The following is an 8,828-nucleotide window of genomic DNA, read 5'->3' on the forward strand; positions in this document are numbered from 1 at the left end:
GATGACCTCCCCTTATATATGACAGGCCACTAAAGACCAGCAGGTAAGAATGTCATTAAACATCTGCCCCATCCTCCTAGACTTCCCACTGTGCCCTGTCTGGCTCCTCCGTCTCACTGGGAAAACGTGTTTTTCCTCCCATCAGAATCTGTACTCTCAACCCTTCATTTCTTCTCAGTTTGCTACATCATTAATCCTCATTTGTTCTAGAATCATCCCACCCAGCTCTCCCTTCAGCATCTAAATAAGCTCAAATAGCCCCATCTTAAGCAACACCAAACAGAAAAAACCATTTCCCTTTGCTCCTATATCAACTTATAGCGCTCTTTCCTTCTGCTTCCTCCATAGACAAGCTTCTTGATAGAAGTCGGTTCCCTTCGGTTTATTCACCTGATCCCCAGCAGTTGTTCTGGCATGCACTCTGATCTAGATGGACCTGAAGATCCTCCAGCTTTGTCTGGATTTCCACATCATCACCATTTTTATCCCTCCTGTTAACTGGAGTAATGTAAGTGTAAAACACTGTTCATTACTCCTTTAGTCCAAAGGCATTTGTGTCCTGGAACTTGCCCCACAGCCTGTCCTCCAGGTGTTCTTACTCTCTTGGGTTCACATTCTTAGTTCTTTTCATGGAAAGCTCTTTCTCTAGCATGCAGCCGTGGTCCTTTGTGCCACAGTTCTCACCCCTGGTGATCTGTATCCTACATCTGTATCCCTACCTCCATAGTTTTCTAATGCAAAACCCAGCTTAGGTGGCCTGTAAGCATAACCATCATCTTTCTCCCCACTGGGACTTCTTCCTTTGGTTTTTTCCCCTTCTCTTGGCCATGATCACACGCCTCCGAGTTGTCTTAGAGTTCTCAAGCTTCATGAATGATAATAAAGTACAGTTATAGTCTGAATTTCACTCCCCCATTCCTTTACCACCTTCTCTGTGTACTAGTTCTCACACCCACTTGGGGGCGGTATTGAGTCCTGTAGTATGGTATGTTGAGGTCCTAGCCCTGCATACTTGTGAGTGTGTGTCTATTGGAAGTAGGCTCTTTGCAGGTCAAATGGGCCACACTGCATTAGGGTCAGCCATAGGCTAGTGGCTGGGATCTTTAGAAGAAGAGAGGAACTTATTAGAAACACACAGAGAAGAGTGGATGATGCTGGAGGCAGGACTTTGCAGGATTGTTGCTGCAAGACAAGGAACTCCAGCAACTGCCCAAAAGCCAGAGGAAGCAAGGGCAGATTCTCCCTAGGGTCTTCACTAGAAGGGCTCCATAGGAATTGGGAGAGACTAGATCCTGTTGTCATAAGCTACACCGCTTGGAATCCTCACTCTGTGCTAGCTTCAGGAAATGACTCATCTCTCACCTGTATTACTGGATTACTGTGCTAGCCCATATCTTCCCTTCTGTCACAAGTTCTACCACAAGCTGCACAAGTGCTTTTCCCAAAAGGAAAGTGTTATCCCATGATAACTTCCGTTTCTAACTTTCCAAAGCCTCCATTTCATAATCTGTAGCTGTATGACAATTTCATAGGGCCATTAAGAGGATTAAATGAGAGTAACATGTGATAGCATAATAGCATGTTAAACGAGTAGGGCATTTTCAGTCTTAGCTCAGGTTGATGTCAGAAAGACCAACAAGAATTCTAGCCGGGCGGTGGTGGCGCACGCCTTTAATCCCAGCACTTGGGAGGCAGAGGCAGGCGGATCTTTGTGAGTTCGAGGCCAGCCTGGTCTACAGAGCAAGATCCAGGAACGGCACAAAGCTACACAGAGAAACCCTGTCTCGAAAAACAAAAAAAAAAAAAAAAAAAAAAAAGAATTCTAGAGTACCACATGCCACTGCATACAGAAGCAATGTTGTGCATCAGCCCTCCCCAACAGAATGTTCTGCAATGATGGAAATACACCTGTTACTCAGTGTGGCAACTCTAGGCACACATGATTATTGAACACTTGAAATGTTAGTAGAACTCGGGTGTAGCTAGAAGTTTTCCTGTGTCCCACCCAGTCCACAGCTGCTCAGACCCAAGTAAACACACAGAGGCTTATATTAATTAAAACTGCTTGGCCATTAGCTCAGGCTCACTATTGACAAGCTCTTACACTTAAACTCAGCCCATTTCTGTTCATCTATATGTTGCCACATTTCCATGACTTTACCTGTGTGCCATTACATGCTGCTTCCTGGATGGTCTGCCTTACTCAGCCTTTCTCTTCCCAGAATTCTCTTTGTCTGTTTATCCCACCTATACTTCCTGCCTGGCTACTGGCCAATCAGCGTTTTATTAAAACAGTGTACAAAAGCGTTATCCCACAGCACTCAGGTACTACATTTGTGTTTCACTTGTGTTTGTGTTTAGGTTATTGAGCAAGTATCTTGCTATGTAACCCATGCTGACCTCATACTTTAAAAAAAAAGATTTCTTGTATTTTTAATTATGTGTATATGCGTGTGGATCTGTGTGTGGGTTTGTCCAGGTGCTGGCAGAGGCCAGGAGAGGCCGTCAGGTCCACTGGAGGTAAAGTTATGGATGGTAATGAATTCCCTGGCATGGGTGCTGAGAATTGACCTCTGGTTCTCTGCAAGAGCAGTAGGCACTCCATCTCTTCAGCCTGATGAACTCATCTGTTCCATGATCCTGCCTTTGCCTCTGCTCCTGTCTCTTTGTTGCTGGTATTGCAGGTATGACCACTGTTTAGGTCTCAAACCCAGGACTAAGGTAAACTGAGGTTCCTGTTTAACATATCAAAATGGGCCTGGCCAACAGGTTCTCCCCCCATCCACCAGTCCCTACCTGTTACAGGGCGTGGCTGGCATTCCCATCCTCTACCCTGGACTCTCTAGCCCAGGGGCTAGAACACCCTTCCACTGCCGCTCTTCCCTAGATAATCCAGACATTTTGGCTACTGGCTATGGGCCCTTTTTTTACCCTTTCCTGACCTCTTGTTCTCCTGGTCTCCTGGCTCTCCCATCTCCCCTCCCTATTCTCCTCACATGGCCCAGCTCAGGGTCATGTCCACTCTGGACTCTCCCAGATGTCCCTGCCTCTGGCTATGCTCTCTGTCACATCTACAGTAAACCTCCTCCACCATACCTAGGAGCAGTCATGGCCTCCTTTTTTATTTTTTCCACTCAACCACCACACCTGCAAAAACTACATTTTTAATTTAATTTAAATGTAAATACACATATTGTTAGTTGCCACCATATTGAGCAATACATTTCTGAAACAGAGGCCGGGAACCTTTTTCTATAAAAAGCCAGATGATTAGTATTTAGGCATGCAGGCCATACTGTCTCTGTTGCAACTAGCCGCTGTAGCTTCAAAGGAGCCACGGTGATATGTAAATGAATGAGCGTTTCCTTATTCAGGACCATTTTATTTACCCAAACAGGTGGTGGGCCAGATTTGCCCTGAGGCCCAGAGTTTAACATTCCCCTTTCCAGAATATTCATGTAAGTCAAGCTGAGAAAAATGTAAGACTAGTTTTGTCAGCGCTGACCAGAGGATAAAGAAGACATGGGTGAAACAGGAAGGGCATAGGGAGGGCTTCGGGTCTGCCAGGCAGTGCTGATGTGTTTGTAGGAGAGTTTACCGCCAACAGACAGGGGTAGAGTACTTCCCACTGCAGGCAGAATAAGAAGAGCTCAAGGGATTTCAAAGAGCTTGGCAACTGTTCTCTGGAATCCAGAGAATGTGGGAACGACTCATGTGTGAGCTTAAAGATAAGAGGTTGTGTCTTGATCTGCCAGAGAGGCAGTAGGGAGATCCATGCTGTGCTTCCATTTCTAGCGGTTAAAGGTCTTTGATCGCAGTGGACTCAAATTAGTACCGAAGACGGATCGCCTGGCTCATCCTACCTCCTCCAGGAAGACCGTTAAATGTGCAGTAGACCCCAGCAAAAACCTGAGGCTGTAACCTTTCCTAATGGGAGAAGTGAGCAACTGATGGGAATATGACAGGAGAAAGGTCACCTTCCAGCCTTTAGTGTGGGATCTTAGAGGACTACACACCGATATGTGGCCAGCTCTGGACTCCTGCTGTGTGGGAGGAATCCTAGCTTCACACCCTGACTGCATCATTCAAGTAAGACTCATTTCAGCTAACTCCTTTATACCCTTGGAAGGGTTCAACATGGTACTAGTGACTGAGAAAGAAGTGGCTAAGAAAACCCTCCCCTCCCCCTCTACAGGTTGTTTCAATTAAGAAGTGGAGAAGGGCTTTTACATCTAGAGTTTTAGGATTTCATGACAAACAGAAGTTTTATCATTTCAGAGTGACCAAGGAAGCTGTAAACCTGCTGAAACATTCACTTAGGACAGAAGCATGTTTTCATCAGATCAGGGTGACAGAGGAGGCCTGGAAGCCTCAGAGATCTCTTCTGCTATGCGAGTAGACCATCTACACATGAAGATTTCTTGGAAAATGCTCAAAAATTGTTACTACTCTGCTCCTTCTTAATGGATCTGTCACTGGCCCTTCCTAAGCTCTCTGTGTAGTGTCCAAACTCGTGGGGGTTACATGTTATCCATGTGAGATCTGAGCCTGAATTCTTCATTTCCGTCTGTCTAGAGTCCTGGGGTCCTGACCCCAGTCTCCAAGAAGCCTCAACTGCTGTTCTTTCTTTCAGGACCTTGACTCTGTGTATCAGGCTGCACTGACACTCCCTGCCTACCTCTCTCTCTTGCTTATTGCTCAGGACTCATCCGAATTCTTCCTCAAAGCCTTCCAGATAATCTGTCCTCTCCCTGTGGCTGGATTACTCGACTCTCCATTCCCCAAGAGCCTTGCCCAAGCCTCCATGGGCATTTGTCACAGGTGTGTGTTATCATTGTGTACACAAGCATGGTGCCAGTCAGTCAGGTGTCTCAAGTCAGGCTCATGTCTTATTTATCATGGTAGCTGTCTCAGTAGGCAGTCTCTAAGTGGTTGATGAATAAATGAAAACCATTTGGACCTTCGCTTTCACAAGCAGAAAAGGAATGGATATGTGGGAGACCTGCTACTCCCATTATCAGTATTTCATAACCATGATGTATCAATTGATGTTTGCACTGCTGTGCAATCCTAGAGGAAAGGGGAAACCCTTAAATATTAGAAGTATACAATTGTTAGAGGTCAGATTTTTTTTTTGTAATAACCAAGGTAGAATATTGCCTCAAACCATTTTTCTATTTTGTTATGAAATACTTTCAATCTGCAGAAAATATATAGACTAAAACAACAAATATCACATACTGACTATCCAGCTTTTTCAGACCTTAGTATCAGATATTTTTATAAGGAATTAAACAAAGAGTCTGTAATGTAATGATCTGTATTTCCCTCTCTAGCACATTACCGTCCAAAGGTCACCACCATGCTGAATTTTGCACTGGTCACATCCTTGAATATTTTCTACTCTTTGCAACATATGAATATATCTGTAAATAAGTCATAGCATTATTTTCTGTTAGAAATTTTTAAAGAAATGATATTACCTTGTAGCTACAACTTTTTCATTTGCTCAGTCCCTTCTCTTCGATATTTATCTGATATGTGGTATCATAACACATGCAGTGTCTTCACTTAAGTACTGAACAGCATTTCACTGAAGAAAATACCAAGTTTACCTACTTTCTTCTTGACCAACCTTGGATTTCCTTTCCATTCACAATGGTGCAATAAGCATTCGTCTTTCCAATTTCTTTGTACATAGGTGACTACGGTGAACGATTTTATCAGCTGTATTTATTTCTTATGTTGATAAATCTTTTTAAAAATATATGTATATCCGTCATTCCCCGTCATTCCTGCCCTGCTCCCAAGCGGCAGCTGAGAGCAGGCACCCGTTCGCTAACCTCTGGGTACATCCGAGGACCAGCACCGCAACCTCCTCTGCCCGCCCCAGAACTACCAGATGAAGCACCGTTTCTATCATGGCCTCTCCTGACCCCAGCTCTCTTACGTAGCTGAGGGTGAGAATGGGGAGATCTGGCCAAACCGGAAGTACCCCACTGACATATCACCTCTCTGGCTGTGAAGCATTCCCACCCACGCCTTGGCCTGGTTCAGAAGCTGATGGACCAGGCTTCTCGAGCCATGATAGAGATCTTCAAGACCAACTATGTCTCCCTGCATGTCGGGAAGAATAACTGGGCTGCCCTGCATCTCTATTCCCACATCCTCAACTTCAGATCAGTGAAGTGGAGCCTAGATACTATGCAGATGGTGAAGATGCGTAGGCAATGAAATGGTACCTCATGCTGATGCTAAGGCAGCCCCAGAGCCTGCTCCTCTTGCCTCCTGTTGGCATGTTTATTTCCAGGTGCTTCCCCCTGGCCTCCTGGCAGCAGCTGAGAGAGCACCAGGAGCAGAAGGAGAAGGGCAGGCTGACTGTGCTGGCGGCCATGGAGAACAAGGTAGAGGGCAACATGCTTCCAAACTCAGGAGAGGCCTGTTGTGAGGAGAAGGGCCTGGCGGCTGAGGACAGTGGTGGGACAGCAAGGACTTCAGTGAGGTCAGTGAGAGACAGACGTCAAAGACAGCTCAGTGGCCTTTGACTCTGCCTACCCCACCTGGCCCCAGCCTAACCCCATGTGCTTTTCCAATAAATGTCACCCTATAGCCGTGTGTGTGTGTGTGTGTGTGTGTGTGTATGAGTACGTTGTTTGCTTGTATTTAGAGAACCACAAGAGAGAAATTCCCTCAGAAGACAGAGAGGGTGTTGGATCTCTTGGAACTAAAGTTCCATATGGTTGTGAGCCACCATGTGGGTGCTGGGAACCAAACCCAGATCCTCTGCAAAAGCAGCAAGTGTTCTTAACCACTGAGACATCTCTTCAGCCCCATGACTGCTAAATGTTAGTAGCCGCATCTTCAAATTTATTACAGATAATAACATTTCTGTGCAACAGAAAGCATTGATTTCCGTCTCACACGTAGAATTTCAGTGTTCCAATTGCTTCACATTCTAGTTGCACTTATTAACTCATTATTTGGGTTCTGCCATAGTTACAGGTAGGGGGTTATATTAGTCAAGGTTCTCTAAAAGAATAGAACTGATTAGATTTATTATAAGACGGGAAGCTCATGTCAGTTACAATCTTCAATTCTGCAACTTGTCACATGGCCTTAGCTGGTTCTTTGTTTGTTGTTTGTTTTTGTTTGTTTTTGAGACAAGGTCTCATTGTGTAGCCCTGGCTGTCCTGGAACACCCCGTGTAGACCAGGCAGATTTTGAATTTACAGAGATCCATCTGCTTCTACCTCTGAAGCACTGGGATTGAAGACATACTTCACAATAAAGGTATTTATAACTACCTTTCTCTGTTACCCATTTTGTATTTAAAAAATTCTTCCAGCTTCAGCAAGCACCCTGTCAGGTCTTGGGTACCAATTTCTGCTCTGATTTGTCCTCTACTGTTCTGATAAAACAAGACAAAACTGGGGGAGTAAGGAGCTTATTAGGCTTACAAGCTACAGTCCATCATCAAAGGAAGTCAAAGTCAAACTCAAGAAACCTGCAAGGCAAGGACAGAAGCCAAGATCAGAGAGCAGCGGTTCCCAACCTTCCTAACGCTGTGACCTTTGAATACAGTTCCTCCTGCTGTGGTGACCCCCACCATGAAATTAGTTTCGTTGCTACTTCATAGCTGTAATTTGCTACTGTTATGCACTACAATATAAATGTCTGTCTTTTCTGATGTTGTTCTAAGGTGACCCTGGTGAAAGGGTTGTTCGACACCCCAAAGAGGTCATGGTTCACAGGTTGAGAACCACTGCCATACTAGCTTGCTTCCCCTGCTCATGTTCAGACAAATTTCTTATATAACCCAGGACCCCCTGCCCAGTGGTTTAACACACACTCTGAGTCGGGCCCTCCCACACCAATCATCAATCAAGACAATGCCCACAGGCCAGTCTCACAGGGACAGTTCCCACTTGAGGTTTCCTGTGGTGGTATTTTACTTGTACTGAAATGTGATTTTAATTGTATGTTAATAAATAAAGTTGCCTGGGGGTCAGAGCTATTAGAGCCATAGCAAGTGCATGACAGCGGTGGCGCACGCCTTTAAGGACCTGGGGGCGGTACATACAGGCAGTGACGAGGCAGTCACATGTGTGGGTTTACAACCAATGAGAAGGCAGAACAACTAGAGTATATAAAGACATACACACAGGAAGTAGGTCCTTTTCGGAGAGCTCTCTTGGCTGAAGAGGATCGCTGAATCAGGAAGGGTGAGGCTCTTAGCTCTGACCTCTTGGCTTTCTTCTCTGAATCTTCTCTGTGTTTCTTATTTAATAAGACCGTTGGTTACATCTACATTTGGCGCCACAGAATTTCATAAAAAGCATCATGTCAATAGTAAAGGTTTAAAAAAGGATTTTTCTATAACCTGGCAACAAGCCAAAGAAATAGTAAAGAAATGTCCTACTTGTTCCTTCTACAATCAAACACCATTACCAGCAGGATGTAACCCAAAGGGTACTGAAAGGAATGAAATCTGGCAGATGGACGTGTTTCACTTTGCAGAATTTGGAAAACTGAAATATGTACACCACACTATCGATACTTATTCAGGATTTCAGTGGGCAACTGCTTTGAGTTCTGAAAAAGCTGATTCTGTAATCACTCATTTGCTAGAAGTTATGGCCATCATGGGTATACCTGCACAAATCAAAACTGATAATGCTCCATCATATGTCTCTGTTAAAATGAAACAGTTTTTTGTTTATTACAATATAAAGCATATTACAGGCATACCACATAATCCTACAGGTCAAGCAGTTATAGAAAGATCAAACAGAACTCTAAAGGATATGCTAAATAAACAAAAAGGAGTA

General features: G+C 44.5%; 1 pseudogene; it reads left to right on the forward strand.

Moving 5' to 3' along the window:
• The first annotated feature begins 430 nt into the window (after positions 1 to 430).
• Positions 431 to 7,756, forward strand: LOC128110606 (N-alpha-acetyltransferase 10-like; annotated as a pseudogene).
• Positions 7,757 to 8,828: the final 1,072 nt, after the last annotated feature.

This window comes from Peromyscus californicus, unplaced genomic scaffold (assembly GCF_007827085.1).
Source record: "Peromyscus californicus insignis strain IS unplaced genomic scaffold, ASM782708v3 Scaffold_15__1_contigs__length_86483966, whole genome shotgun sequence".
NCBI classification, from domain to species: domain Eukaryota; kingdom Metazoa; phylum Chordata; class Mammalia; order Rodentia; family Cricetidae; genus Peromyscus; species Peromyscus californicus.